We start from the raw sequence: 16,733 nt of genomic DNA, 5'->3' as shown, positions 1-16,733 counted from the left end.
CTGCCGGCGCTTGGCGAAGCCCTGCCGGGAGACCTCGTCTCTCCACCAACACCACGCCGTCGTGTTGCTGGTCTTCTTCCCCAAACTCTCCCTCCTCCTTGCTGGATCAAGGTGCGGGAGACGTCACCGGGCTGCACGTGTATGCGGAGGTGTCGTTGTTCGGCACTAGATCGGAATCGCTGCGAGTACGACTGCATCAACCGCGTTCTAGCAACGCTTCCGCTTAGCGATCTTCAAAGGTACGAAGATGCTCTTTCCCCTCTCTCGTTGCTGGTCTCTCCATAGGAAGATCTGAACATGCGTAGGAATTTTTTTGAATTTATGCTACGTTTCCCAACAGTGGCATCCGAGCCAGGTTTTCTATGCGTAGATTCTATGCACGAGTAGAACACAAAAGTTGTGGGCGATGGTTTGTCAATTTGCTTCCCGTTACTAGTCTTATTCTTTTCCGGCGGTATTGTGGGATGAAGCGGCCCGGACCGACCTTACACGTACGCTTACGTGAGACTGGTTCCGCCGACAGACATGCACATCGTGCATAAAGGTGGCTAGCGGGTGTCTGTCTCTCCTACTCTAGTCGGATTGGATTTGATGAAAAGGGTCCTTATGAAGGGTAAATAGCTTTGGCATATCATCGTTGTGGCTGTCACGTAGGTAAGAAGGCGTTCTTGCTAGAAACCCAAATCAGCCACGTAAAACTTGCAACAACAATTAGAGGACGTCTAACTTGTTTTTGCAGGGTTTGACATGTGATGTGATATGGCCAAAGTTGTGATGTTGCATGTATGATGTATGAGATGATCATGATATTGTAATAGGTTTCACGACTTGCATGTCGGTGAGTATGACAACCGGCAGGAGCCATAGGAGTTGTCTTAATTTATTGTATGAGATGCAACGCCATGTGCTTACTACTTTTACTTCATTGCTAACGGTTAGCCATAGTAGTAGTGATAGTAGTAGTTGGCGTGACGACTTCACGGAGACACGATGATGGAGATCATGATGATGGAGATCATGGTGTCACGCCGGTGACGATGATGATCATGCGATGCCTGAAGATGGAGATCGAATGAGCAAAGATGATAATGGCCATATCATGTCACTATATGATTGCATTGTGATGTTTATCATGTTTTACATCTTTTTGCTTAAAACGACGGTAGCATAATAAGATGATCCCTCTTAAAATTTCGAGAACGTATTCCCCTAAGTGTGCACCGTTGCGAAGGTTCGTTGTCTCGAAGCACCACGTGATGATCGGGTGTGATAGATTCTAACGTTCGCATACAACGGGTGTAAGCCAGATTTACACACGCGAAACACTTAGGTTGACTCGACGAGCTTAGCATGTACAGACATGACCTCGAATACAAGAGACCGAAAGGTCAAACATGAGTCGTATGGTTGAATACGATCAGCATGAAGTTGCTCACCATGGTGACTAGTCCGTCTCACGTGATGATCGGACACGGGTTAGTCAACATGGATCATGTATCACTTAGATGACTAGAGGGATGTCGATTTAAGTGGGAGTTCATACTTAATTTTATTAAATGAACTTAATTGTCATGAACTTAGTCTAAAAGTTGTCTTTATCAATATTGTAGATGTCCAACGTCAACCTCAACTTCAACGCATTCCTAGAGAAAAACAAGCTGAAAGATGATGGTAGCAACTATGCGGCTGGGTTCGCAACCTGAAGCTCATCCTTGAAGCAGCTAAAAAGGCTTATGTCCTTAATGCGCCGCTAGGTGACCCTCCCGCTCCCGCAGCAGCCCAGGACGTTCTAAACGTCTCGCAAGCGCGGAGTGATGACTACTCTCTAGTCAGGTGTGGCATGTTATACAGTTTAGAAACGGGGCTCCAAAGATGTTTTGAGCAACACGGGGCATATGAGATGTTCCAAGAGCTGAAGCTAGTTTTTCAAGCTCATGCCCGTGTCGAGAGATATGAAGTCTCCGACAAGTTATTCAGCTGTAAGATGGAGGAGACCAGTTCTGTCAGTGAGCACATACTCAAAATGTCTGGGTTACACGATCGTCTGACTTCACTTGGAGTCAAACTTCCGGATGATGCTATCATTGACAGAATCCTCCAGTCTCTCCCACCAAGCTACAAAGGCTTTGTGCTTAACTACAACATGCAAGGGATGGAGAAAACCATTCCCGAGTTGTACTCGATGCTCAAGTCTGCAGAAGTAGAAATCAAGAAGGAGCATCAAGTGTTGATGGTCAACAAGACCACTAGTTTCAAGAAAGGCAGGGGTAAGAAGAACTTCAAGAAAGACGACAAAGCTGTTGTCGTGCCCGGTAAGCCAGATGCTGGGAAGAAGAAAAAGAACGGACCCAAGCCTGAGACTGAGTGCTTCTACTGCAAGGGAAAAGGTCACTGGAAGCGGAACTGCCCCTAATACTTAGCGGACAAGAAGGCCGGCAACGTTAAAGGTATATGTGATATACATGTTATTGATGTGTACCTTACTAGCGCTCGTAGTAGCTCCTGGGTATTTGATACCGGTGTTGTTGCTCACATTTGCAACTCAAAGCAGGAACTGCGGAATAAGCGGAGACTGGCCAAGGACGAGGTGACGATGCGCATCCGGAATGGTTCAAAGGTCGATGTGATCGCCGTCGGCACGCTACCTCTACATCTACCGTCGGGATTAGTTTTAAACCTTAATAATTGTTATTTAGTACCAGCTTTAAGCATGAACATTGTATCAGGGTCTTGCTTAATGCGAGACGGCTACTCATTTAAGTCAGAAAATAATGGTTATTCTATTTATATGAGTGATATGTTTTATGGTCATGCTCCGCTGGTGAATGGTTTATTCTTGATGAATCTCGATCGTGATGTTACACCTATTCATAGTGTGAGTACCAAAAGATGCAAAGTTTATAATGATAGTCCCACATACTTGTGGCACTGCCGCCTTGGTCATATCGGCGTTAAGCGCATGAAGAAGCTCCATACTGATGGACTTCTAGAGTCTCTTGACTTTGAATCATTTGACACATGCGAACCGTGCCTCATGGGCAAGATGACTAAGACTCCATTCTCAATAATAATGGAGAGAGCCACCGACTTATTGGAAATAATACATACTGATGTGTGTGGTCCAATGAACGTTGAAGCTCGCGGTGGTTATCGTTATGTTCTCACTCTCACCGATGATTTGAGTAGGTATGGGTATATCTACTTGATGAAGCACAAATCTGAGACGTTTGAAAAGTTCAAGGAATTTCAGAGTGAGGTTGAGAATCAACGTGACAGAAAAATTAAATGTCTACGATCTGATCGTGGAGGAGAATATTTGAGTCACGAGTTTGGCACACACCTAAGGAAGTGTGGAATCGTTTCACAACTAACGCCGCCTGGCACACAGCAGCGTAACGGAGTGTCTGAACGTCGTAATCGCACCTTATTAGATATGGTACGATCTATGATGTCTCTCACCGACTTACCGCTATCATTTTGGGGATACGCATTAGAAACTGCATCATTCACTTTAAATAGGGCACCGTCTAAATCCGTTGAGACGACACCGTATGAACTATGGTTTGGCAAGAAACCTAAGTTGTCGTTTCTTAAAGTTTGGGGCTGCGATGCTTATGTGAAGAAACTTCAACCAGAAAAGCTCGAACCCAAAGCGGAGAAATGCATATTCATAGGATACCCTAAGGAAACTATTGGGTATACCTTCTATCTTAGATCCGAAGGTAAAACCTTTGTTGCCAAGAACGGATCCTTTCTAGAGAAAGAGTTTCTCTCGAAAGAAGTAAGTGGGAGGAAGGTTGAACTTGATGAGGTAATTACACCCCCTCTCGAACAGGAAAGTAGCGCAGCGCAAGAAGTTGTTCCTGTGGTGCCTACACCGACTGAAGAGGAAGTTAATGATGATGATCATGAAGCTTCGGATCAAGTTACTACTGAACTGCGAAGGTCCACAAGGGTACGCTCCGCACCAGAGTGGTACGGCAACCCAGTGATGGAAATCATGTTGTTAGACAACAGTGAACCTTCGAACTATGAAGAAGCGATGGCGGGCCCGGATTCCAACAAATGGCTTGAGGCCATGAAATCCGAGATAGGATCCATGTATGAGAACAAAGTATGGACTTTGATGGACTTGCCCGATGACAGGCGAGCCATAGAAAATAAATGGATCTTCAAGAAGAAGACTGATGCAAACGGTAATGTAACCGTTTACAAAGCTCGACTTGTCGCAAAGGGTTTTCGACAAATTCAAGGAGTTGACTACGAAGAGACTTTCTCTCCCGTAGCGAAGCTGAAATCAGTCCGAATCATGTTAGCAATTGCCGCCTTTTATGATTATGAAATTTGGCAAATGGATGTCAAAACAGCGTTCCTTAACGGGAACCTTAAGGAAGAGTTGTATATGATGCAACCAGAAGGTTTTGTCGACCCTAAGGGTGCTAACAAAGTATGCAAGCTCCAGCGCTCCATCTATGGGCTGGTGCAAGCATCTCGGAGTTGGAACATTCGCTTTAATGAGGTGATTAAAGCGTTTGGGTTCATACAGGTTTACGGAGAAGCCTGTTTGTACAAGAAAGTGAGTGGGAGCTCTATAGCTTTCCTCGTACTATATGTGGATGACATATTATTGATGGGGAATGATATAAAGATGTTGGAGAGCATAAAGGCCTATTTGAACAAGAGTTTTTCAATGAAGGACCTTGGAGAAGCTGCATACATATTAGGCATCAAGATCTATAGAGATAGATCGAGACGCCTCATAGGTCTTTCGCAAAGTACATACCTTGACAAGATATTGAAGAAGTTCAATATGGAAAACTCAAAGAAAGGGTTCTTGCCAGTTTTGCAAGGTATGAGATTGAGTAAGACTCAGTCGCCGACCACGGCAGCAGATAGAGAGAAGATGGGTTCTGTCCCCTACGCTTCAGCCGTGGGCTCTCTAATGTCTGCCATGCTGTGTACCAGACCTGATATAAACCTTGCGATAAGCTTGGTAGGGAGGTACCAAAGTAATCCCGGTGCGGAACACTGGACAGCGGTCAAGAATATCCTTAAGTACCTAAAAAGGACTAAGGAAATATTTCTCGTTTATGGAGGTGACGAAGAGCTCGTCGTAAAGGGTTACGTCGATGCTAGCTTCGACACAGATCCGGATGACTCTAAGTCACAAACCGGATACGTATATGTGTTGAATGGTGGGGCAGTGAGCTGGTGCAGCAGCAAGCAAGAAGTCGTGGCAGCATCTACATGTGAAGCGGAGTACATAGCTGCTTCAGAAGCGGCTCATGAAGGAATTTGGATGAAGGAGCTCATCACCGACCTTGGAGTGGTTCCAAGCGCGTCGGGTCCTATGACAGTCTTCTGTGATAACACTGGAGCCATTGCCATAGCCAAGGAGCCCAGGTTTCACCGGAAGACGAAGCACATCAAGCGCCGCTACAACTCCATCCAGGACCATGTCCAGACTGGAGTGATAGATATTTGTAAAGTACACACGGATCTGAATATTGCAGACCCGTTGACTAAACCTCTTCCACGAGCAAAACATGATCAGCACCATAATGCTATGGGCGTTCGATAAATCACAATGTAACTAGATTATTGACTCTAGTGCAAGTGGGAGACTGTTGGAAATATGCCCTAGAGGTAATAATAAAATGGTTATTATCATATTTCCTTGTTCATGATAATCGTCTATCGTTCATGCTATAATTGTATTAACAGGAAACAGTAATACATGTGTGAATGAATAGATCACAATGTGTCCCTAGCAAGCCTCTAGTTGGCTAGCTCGTTAGTCAATAGATGATCATGGTTTCCTGATCATGGACATTGGATGTTATTGATAACGGGATCACATCATTGGGAGAATGATGTGGTGGACAAGACCCAATCCTAAGCCTAGCACTAGATCGTATTGTTCGTATGCTAATGCTCTTCTAATGTCAAGTATCTTTTCCTTCGACCGTGAGATTGTGAAACTCCCGGATACCGTAGGAGTGCTTTGGGTGTATCAAACATCACAACGTAACTGGGTGACTATAAAGGTGCACTACGGGTACCTCCGAAAGTGTCTGTTGGGTTGGCACGAATCGAGATCGGGATTTGTCACTCCGTGTGACGGAGAGGTATCTCAGGGCCCACTCGGTAGAACATCATCATGAGCTCAATGTGACTAAGGAGTTAGTCACACGATGACGTGCTACGGAACGAGTAAAGAGACTTACCGGTAACGAGATTGAACAAGGTATAGGTATACCGACGATCGAATCTCGGGCAAGTTCTATACCGACAGACAAAGGGAATCGTATACGGGATTGATTGAATCCTTGACATCGTGGTTCATCCGATGAGATCATCGTGGAGCTAGTGGGAGCCACCATGGGTATCCAGACCCCGCTGATGGTTATTGGCCAGAGAGGTGTCTCGGTCATGTCTGCCTGGTTCCCGAACCCGTAGGGCCTACACACTTAAGGTTCGATGACGCTAGGGTTATAGGGAATTGTTATACAAGATTACCGAAAGTTGTTCGGAGTCCCGGATGAGATCCCGGACGTCACGAGGAGCTCCGGAATGGTCCAGAGGTAAAGATTGATATATAGGACGGATGGTTTCGGACACCGGAAGTGTTTCGGGCATCACAGGTAACGTACCGGGACCACCGGAGCTGGTCCCGAGGGACCACCGAAGGGGGGTGACGACCCCGGGAGGCTAGATGGGCTAAGTGGGGAAGGGAACCAGCCCCTAAGTGGGCTGGTGCGCCCCCCACCCAGCCCATGTGCACCAGAAAAAAGGGGAAGGGGGGGAACCTTAACTAAGGTGGGCCTTAGGCCCACCAGAGGGGTGCGCCACCCCTCCTCCTTGCCCTGGCCGCCACTCCCCCCATCTGGGAGGGCTGCCGCACCCCCTAGGGTGGGAACCCTAGGGGTGGCACCCCCTCTCCCCTTCCCCTGTATATAGTGGGCAGTTTTGGCCTTTGGAGGACACGGTTTTCCCTCTCCCTCGGCGCAGCCCTGCACTTCTTCCTCCTCCTCTCTGCCGGCGCTTGGCGAAGCCCTGCCGGGAGACCTCGTCTCTCCACCAACACCACGCCATCGTGTTGCTGGTCTTCTTCCCCAACCTCTCCCTCCTCCTTGCTGGATCAAGGTGCGGGAGACGTCACCGGGCTGCACGTGTGTTGAACGCGGAGGTGCCGTTGTTCGGCACTAGATCGGAATCGCTGCGAGTACAACTCCATCAACCGCGTTCTAGCAACACTTCCGCTTAGCGATCTTCAAAGGTACGAAGATGCTCTTTCCCCTCTCTCATTGCTGATCTCTCCATAGGAATATCTGAACATGCGTAGGAATTTTTTTGAATTTATGCTACGTTTCCCAACAAGTCTTTCCTTTATCTTTGAAGGATAAGGCGTTGACATGGTATAGGCTATGTGATGATACTGGATCATGGGGCTACAATCGGTTGAAATTGGAATTTCATCAAAAGTTCTATCCTATGCATTTAGTACATCGTGATCGAAACTTTATTTATAACTTTTGGCCTCGTGACAGGGAAAGCATAGCTCAAGCTTGGGGGAGGCTCAAATCAATGCTATATTCATGCCCCAATCATGAGCTCTCGAGAGAAATCATCACTCAAAACTTTTATGCTCGGCTTCCTCATGAAGATCGTACCATGCTTGACACTTCTTGTGTCGGTTCTTTTATGAAGAAGGATATTGATCACAAGTGGAATTTATTGGAGAGAATCAAACGCAACTCTGAAGATTGGGAGCTGGAGGAAGGTAAGGAGTCAGGTATGAATTTCCAGTTTGATTGCATTACATCTTTTTTTGAGACAAACACTTCTAGAGATTTTAGCGCTAAGTATGGACTTGACTATGAGATAGTAGCTTCTCTATGTGAATCTTTCGCTGCTCATATTGATCTTCCCAAAGAGAAGTGGTTTAAATATCATCCTCCTGTAGAAACAACATAGCCAAAACCAATCTAGTTGAGGAGAAAGTCATTGCTTTTAGTGATCCTGTTGTTCCTTGTGCTTACACTGAGAAACCACCATACCCTGCTAGGATAAAGGATTATTCTAAAGCTCCAACTGTGATACGTAGGAGTTACATTAGATCACTTGCACCCCCTAAGGAGATTAGAGTTGAACCTAGTCTTGCTATTATCAAAGATCTCTTAGCCGAAGACACAGACGGGCATGTTATCAAATTCTGTGAGGACTCCGCTAGAATTGCTAAACCTCACGCGAAAGACAAACACAGAACTGTAGTTGGCCTGCCCGTTGTTTATGTTCAGATAGGAGATCACTATTACCATGGTTTATGTGATATGGGAGCTAGTGTTAGTGCAATACCCCGTTCTCTATATGATGAAATCAAAGATGAGATTGCACCTACTGAGTTAGAAGCCATTGATGTCACTACTATGCTAGCTAATAGAGACACTATCTCCCCTCTGGGAATTGTGGGAGACGTAGAAGTCATGTGTGGTAAGACGAAGTATCCTACTGATTTCCTCGTCCTGTGTGGTAAGACGTAGAAGTCCTGTGTGGTAAGATAGCTTTTGTCCCATCATATTTGGTAGACCCTTTCTCAACACTCTCAATGCTCACATTGATTGCATTAAGCAGACTGTCCCAATTAGTTTTGAGGGTGTGTCTCATGAATTTAACTTCTCCAAGTTTGGAAGACAACCCCATGAAAAAGAGTCGTCTCGTAGGGATGAAACTATTGCTCTTGCCTCTATTGCCGTACCTCCTACGGATCCTTTAGAGCAATATATGCTTGAGCATGAAAATGATATGCATATGGAGGAGAGAGATGCGATAGATATAATTGTATTAGAACAATATCCTATTCTCAAGAATAATCTGCCTGTTGAATTGCTTGGGGATCCTCCCCCACCAAAGGGTGATCCTGTGTTCGAGCTTAAACGGTTGCCTGATACTCTTAAGTATGCCTATCTTGATGAGAAGGAGATATATCCTGTCATTATTAGTGCTCTCCCCTCAGAGTGCGAAGAGAAGAAGTTACTAAAAACTCTAAGGACACACCGCGCTGCTATTGGATATACTCTTGATGATTTTAAGGGTATTATTCCTACTCTATGTCAGCACAAGATTAAAACCGATCCTGATTTTAAACCAGTTGCTGATCATCAAAGGAGATTAAATACCAAGTTGAAAGAGGTCGTTAGAAAAGAAATATTAAAGCTTCTGGAAGCAGGAATCATTTATCCTGTTGCTCATAGTGATTGGGTAAGTCCAGTACATTGAGTACCTAAGAAGGGAGGTATCACCGTCGTTCCTAATGATAAGGATGAACTAATCCCACAAAGGATTATTACCGGCTATAGAATGGTGATAGACTTCCGGAAACTGAACAAGGCAACCAGGAAAGATCATTATCCTTTGTCGTTTATCGACGAAATGCTAGAAAGGCTATCAAAGCACACTCACTTCTGCTTTCTAGACGGTTATTCAGGTTTCTCGCAGATACCTGTTGCACAATCTGATCAAGAGAAAACCACTTTCACCAGCCCTTTCGGTACCTTTGCCTATAGACGTATGCCTTTTGGCTTATGTAATGCACGTGCCACCTTCCAAAGACGTATGATGGCTATATTCTCTGACTTTTGTGAAAAGATCGTCGAGGTTTTCATGAATGACTTCTCCGTTTACGGGTCTTCGTTTGATGATTGCCTCAGCAACCTCGATCGAGTCTTACAGAGATGCGAAGAAACCAACCTCGTCTTGAATTGGGAGAAGTGCCACTTTATGGTTAATGGAGGTATCGTCTTAGGACACAAAATCTATGAAAGAGGCATTGAAGTTGATAAGGCTAAGGTTGATGCAATTGAGAAAATGCCTTGCCCCACAGATATCAGAGGTATACGAAGTTTCTTAGGTCATGCTGGTTTCTATAGAAGGTTCATTAAAGACTTCTCTAAGATTTCTAGGCCTCTTACCAACCTCTTGCCGAAGGATGTTCCTTTTGTTTTTGATCAGGATCGTGAGGAAGCTTTCAAAATACTTAAGAAGGCTTTGATAACCGCACCTATTGTTCAACCACCTGACTGGAACTTGCCCTTTGAAATCATGTGTGACGCTAGTGATTATGATGTTGGTGCCGTTCTAGGACAAAGAGTTCACAAGAAGTAGAATGTCATTCACTACACTAGTAAAACTCTAGACAATGCCCAAAGAAACTATGCCACTACGGAGAAGGAATTTTTAGCAGTCGTGTTTGCATGTGAGAAATTTAGATCTTACATAGTTGACTCCAAAGTCACTATTTACTCTGATCATGCTACTAATAAGTACCTCATGGAGAAGAAGGACGCAAAGCTTAGGCTGATCAGATGGGTTCTCTTGCTACAGGAATTTGATTTGCACGTCATTGACCGAAAGGGTGGTGATAACCCTGTAGCAGATAACTTGTCTAGGCTAGAGAATGTCCTTGATGACCCACTACCTATTGATGACAGCTTTCCTAATGAGCAATTAAATGTCATCCGCACTTCACATAGTGCACCGTGGTATGCCGATTATGCAAACTATATCGTAGCCAAGTACATACCACCCAGTTTCACCTATCAGCAAAAGAAGAAATTCTTCATTGATTTGAGACACTACTTTTGGGATGATCCTCACCTTTACAAGGAAGGAGTAGATGGTGTTATTAGATGTTGTGTGCCTGAACATGAACAGGGACATATCCTGCAGAAGTGTCATTCCGAAGCCTACGGAGGACACCATGCTAGAGATAGAACTGCCCATAAGGTATTGCAATAAGGTTTCTATTGGCCCACTCTCTTCAAGGATGCCCGTAAGTTTGTCTTGTCTTGTGACGAATGCCAAAGGATAGGGAACATCAGTAAGCGTCAAGAGATGCCTATGAACTATTCACTTGTCATTGAACCATTTGATGTCTGGGGCTTTGATTATATGGGACCCTTCCCGAGTTCCAATGGGTACGCTCACATCTTAGTTGCTGTGGATTACGTTACTAAGTGGGTAGAAGCTATCCCAACTAAAAATGTTGATCACCACACCTCTATTAAGATGTTTAAAGAAGTCATATTCCCAAGATTTGGAGTCCCTAGATACTTGGTGACTGATGGCGGTTCACACTTCATTCATGGTGTTTTCCGTAAGATGATAGCTAAGTATGATGTCAACCATTGAGTTGCATCTCCTTATCATCCTCAGTCTAGTGGTCAAGAGGAGTTGAGTAATAGGGAGATCAAGTTGATCCTACAAAAGACCATCAATAGGTCTCGAAAGAACTGGTCTAGCAAACTTGACGATGCACTATGGGCTTATAGGACTGCTTATAAGAATCCCATGGGCATGTCACCGTATAAAATGGTTTACGGTAAGGCCAGTGAATTACCTCTTGAGCTGGAACACAAAGCTTATTGGGCAATCAAAGAGCTCAACTTTGATTTCAAACTTGTGGTGAGAAGCGGTTGTTTGATATCAGCTCGTTAGATGAATGGAGAGCCCAGGCATATGAGAATGCCAAGTTGTTCAAGGAAAAGGTTAAGAGATGGCACGACAAACGAATACAGAAACGAGAGTGCAATGTAGGTGATTATGTCTTGCTATACAATTATCGTTTGAGATTCTTTGCAGGCAAGCTTCTCTCTAAATGGGAAGGTCCCTATGTTTTCGAGGAAGTATATCGTTCCGGTGCCATCAAAATCAATAACATGGAAGGAAATTTTCCTAGAGTGGTAAATGGGCAAAGAATCAAGCATTACATCTCTCGTACTCCCATAAAATGTGGAGACCAATATCATCAATGTCATAACTCCAGAGGAGTACATAAGGGATGTTTATCAGCCTGTTTCAGACCTTAAAAACGAAGATGTATCTATTTCGGTAAGAAATTGGACTCCGATACTTTTGCAATAGGAAATTTCTTCCGTTTTGGAATTTTTGGAAAATTAGAAAAATAAAAAAGCGGTCCGGAGAGCGAACGAGGCGGCCACAAGCCCTGCCACCGCCCCTACCCCCTGGTGGCGGAGGGCAAGCTTGTGGGCACCTCGTGTGCCTCCCGGACTCCGTTTTCTTGCGGAGGACTCCTTCTGGCCCAGAAAAAATCAATATATAGTTGCCCGAAGGTTTTGATCTCCGTATCGCGCTGTTTTCCTCTGTTTTCGTTTCGAGCTTGTTCTGCCATAGATCTAGGTCAAGATGTCTTCTCAAGATTCAGAGGGAGAGAGCTATGTGGCTGACTACCTTGCTAACCCCAAGGTCTATGGGGACTTGGAACCATATGGCTGGACCACTGATGAGGAAGAGGACTATGAGCCCAAACGGAAGGAGCAAACGAGTTCCATAAAGAGGAGGCTCCTTTACCTCAACCTGCAAACACCCATGTGGAGTTCAAGAAGTCAAGCCTCCCTGAACATAGGAAGAAGCCTAAGACCTTGTTTATCCCTTCTCGTTTCTTGCAGGAGAGTAAGCAGGAGCTTTGCCATAGAGTTTTGAAACTTGAGGAGAAAAATGACGATCTAAGGGAGCAGAACTTTTTGCTCAAGTGGAAATTAGACAAGCATGAGACTACTCCGACAACAACACCACCATCACCACCAAAGGAAGACAACTACGCATTGGTATGGGCAATCCCCTTGGCTTCTCCCAAGCTTGGGGGAGTTGCCCTGGTATCGTATCACCTTTATATTTTTTGCTTTTACCTTTGTTTTAATTCTTTCCTTTTCAGTTTTTATTTCTTCTTTTAGAGGAATAAGTCTTTAGTTTTTAGTTTGAGTCTTTTGCTTTTGTCTCTCCCCCGATGTATTCGAGCTTACAAGCTATATAATAAAGAGTGTCTTAGTCAAGGGCTTTGCTTTGTGCCATGATCAAAAGTATGAAAAGAACGATAGCATGAAAGATCATGAGACGATCTTATGGAAAGTGATAACTTCACTTATGACACGTATGATGATTGAAACTTGTTGAGAATAAATCAACATAGACCTCAGTCATTGTTGCAATTAATAAGAAGTTATAAGGAAAGAGAGGTTCACATATAAATATATCATCTTAGGCACCTTTTACAATTGTGAGCACTCATCAAACTATTACATGCCTAGGAGTAGATGTTGGACAAGGAAGACAACATAATGAATTGTGTTTGCTTGGTTCCAAACAATGTTATATGATTAGAGATCCCTTAGCATGTGACGATTGCTTCCACCTCATATTAGCCAAAACTCCCGCACCAAGTAGAGATACTACTTGTGCATCCATAAACCTCCAACCCAGTTTTTCCATGAGAGTCCACCATACCTACTGATGGATTGAATAAGATCCTTCAAGTAAGTTGTCATCGGTGCAAGCAATAAAAAATGCTCTCTAATATGTATGATCTATTAGTGTGTGGAAAATAAGCTTTGTACGAACCTGTGATGAGGAAGACATAAAAGCGACAGACTGCATAATAAAGTTCTTTATCACAGGAGGCAATATAAAGTGACGTTCCTCCGCACTAAGAGGACACGCATTCAAACCTCAAAAGCGCATGACAACCTCTGCTTCCCTCTGCGAAGGGCCTATCTTGTACCTTTACTTTTTACCCTTGTAAGAGTCATGGTGATCATCACCAATTCCCTATTTTTGCCTTTGACTTTGCTACGGTCACATGATTGGGAAAGATCTATATTCATATATCAACTTGGAGTTGAGTACTTATGCTTTATTGTCGTTGACTTTATCATTGAGGTAAACAGTTGGGAGGCAAAACTATAAGCCCCTATCTTCCTTTGTGTCCAGCTAAAACTTTGACACCATGAGAACCACGTGAGTTGTTACAATTGTGGAAAACGAAAGAGATGATTGAGTATGTGGGTTTTCCTTACAAGCTCTTATTTGACTCTTTCTGATGTTGTGATAAATTGCAATTGCTGCAATGACTATGGATTATTGTTGGTTACTTATCGGTAAGGTTTTTGCTTCATGCTTTGCTTTATGAAGGAATTGTTACTTTCCCATAAGAATTTTATGATGTATTGCTGTTCTATGTGTGATCATGAAGCCCTCATGTCCGTATTATGTTTTATCGACACCTTCGTCCCTCAACTTGTGGACATGTTTATGGAACTTGGTTTTCTCTTGAGGACAAGCGAGGCCTAAGCTTGGGGGAGTTGATACGTCCATTTTGCATCATGCTTTCATGTTGATATTTATTGCTTTGTGGGCTGTTATATTACTTGTGGTACCATATTTATGCCTTTTCTCTCTTATTTTACAAGGTTTATTTGAAGAGGGAGAATTCAGGCACATGGAATTCTGGACTGGAAAAGGAGAAAATCCTAGTCCGCTATTCTGCACATCTCCAAATGCCCTGAAAAGTTACGTGGATTTTTTTGGATTATATAAAAAATACTGGGTGAAAGAACTACCGGAGGGGGGCTGCCAGGGCGCCACAATCCCTGACACCGCCACCCCCTAGTGGCGGAGTGGGGGCTTGTGGGCTCCCTGACGGCCCACTAGCCCCCCTCTTTTGCTATATGAAGCGTCCTGGTCCAGCAAAAATCAAGAGGGAGCTTTTTCGTGGTTTTGCCGCCGCCACGAGGCGGAACTTGAGTAGATCCAATCTAGAGCTCCGGCAGGACGATCCGGCCGAGGAAACTTCCCTCCCGGAGGGGGAAATCGTCGCCATCGTCATCACCAACACTCCTCTCGTCGGAGGGGAGGCATCTTCATCAACATCTTCATCAGCACCATCTCCTCTCCAATCCCTAGTTCATCTCTTGTAACCAATCTTCGTCTCGCTACTCCGATTGGTACTTGTAAGGTTGCTAGTAGTGTTGATTACTCTTTGTAGTTGATGCTAGTTGGATTACTTGGTGGAAGAGTTTATGTTCAGATCCTTGATGCTATTCATTACACCTCTGATCATGATTATGATTATATTTTGTGACTAGTTACTTCTGTTCCTGAGGACATGGGATAAGTCATGTTAATAATAGTCATGTGAATTTGATATTCGTTCGGTATTTTGATATGTTGTATGTTGTGTTTTCATCTAGTGGTGTTATGTGAACGTCGACTACATAATGTTTCACCATATTTGGGCCTAGAGGAAGGAATTGGGAAGTAGTAAATAGATGATGGGTTGCTGGAGTGACAGAAGCTTAAACCCCAGTCTATGTGTTGCTTCGTGAGGGGCTGATTTGGATCCACTAGTTTAATGCTATGGTTAGACTTTGTCTTAATTCTTCTTTTGTAGTTGCGGATGCTTGCGAGAGAGGTTAATCATAAGTGGGATGCTTGTGCAAGTAAGGGCAGTACCCAAGCACCGGTCCACCCACATACCAAGCTATCAAAGTAATAAACGTGAATCATATGAACATGATGAAACTAGCATGACAGAAATTCCCGTGTGTCCTCGGGAGCATTTTTCCTCCTATAGGACTTTGTTCAGGCTTGTCCCTTGCTGCAAATGTGATTCGACCACTTGCTGCACCGTTGCTACTACTTGTTACTTGTTACTTTTTGCTCGCTACGTTTCACCTCACTACACCACCACTTGTTACTGCTACTTTTCAGTGCTTGTAGTTATTACCTTGCTGAAATCCGTTTATCAGAGCCTTCTGCTCCTCGTTGGGTTCGACAATCTTACTTATCGAAAGGACTACGATTGATCCCCTATTCTTGTCGGTCATGAGGTTGCTAGTACTATTGATTACTCTTTGTAGTTGATGCTAGTTGGATTACTTGGTGCAAGAGTTTTTGTTCAGATCCTTGATTCTATTCATTACACCTCTGATCATGATTATGATTATGTTTTGTGAGTAGTTACTTTTGTTCCTGAGGACATGGGATAAGTCATGTTAATAATAGTCATGTGAATTTAATATTCGTTCGGTATTTTGATATGTTGTATGTTGTCTTTTCCTCTAGTGGTGTTATGTGAACGTCCACTACATAACACTTTACCATATTTGGGCCTAGAGGAAGGCATTGGGAAGTAGTAAGTAGATGATGGGTTGCTGGAGTGACAGAAGCTTAAACCCCAGTCTATGTGTTGCTTCGTGAGGGGCTGATTTGGATCCACTAGTTTGATGCTATGGTTAGACTTTGTCTTAGTTCTTCTTTTATAGTTGCGGATGCTTGCGATAGAGGTTAATCATAAGTGGGATGCTTGTACAAGTAAGGGCAGTACCCAAGCGCCGGTCCACCCACATATCAAACTATCAAAGTAACGAATGCGAATCATATGAACATGATGAAACTAGCATGACAGAAATTCCCGTGTGTCCTCGGGAGCTTTTTTTCTCCTATAAGACTTTGTTCAGGCTTGTCCCTCGCTACAAAAGGGATTGGGCCACTTGATGCACCGTTGCTACTACTTGTTACTTGTTACTCTTTGCTTGCTACGTTTCACCTCGCAACACAATCACTTGTTACTGCTACTTTCAGTGCTTGCAGTTATTACTTTGCTGAAATCCGCTTATCAGAGCCTTCTGCTCCTCGTTGGGTTCGACACTCTTACTTATCGAAAGGATTACGATTGATCGCCTACACTTGTGGGTCATCACATGGAAAAGTAGTAGCAACATCAATCTCAGAACATAGTGGATACTAGGGATCAATCCCCGCCAAAACTGACTCGATTACATGATAGATCTCATCCTACTCATCACCGCCCAGCGAGCCTACGAATAGATTACTCACGAACGACGAAGAGCTTCATGGAATTGGAGAGGGGAGAAGGT

The sequence above is a fragment of the Hordeum vulgare genome, chromosome 2H (assembly GCF_904849725.1).
Source record: "Hordeum vulgare subsp. vulgare chromosome 2H, MorexV3_pseudomolecules_assembly, whole genome shotgun sequence".
Taxonomy (NCBI): Eukaryota; Viridiplantae; Streptophyta; class Magnoliopsida; order Poales; family Poaceae; genus Hordeum; species Hordeum vulgare.
The sequence above is the reverse complement of the archived record's forward strand: the minus strand, read 5'-3'. Positions refer to the sequence as shown.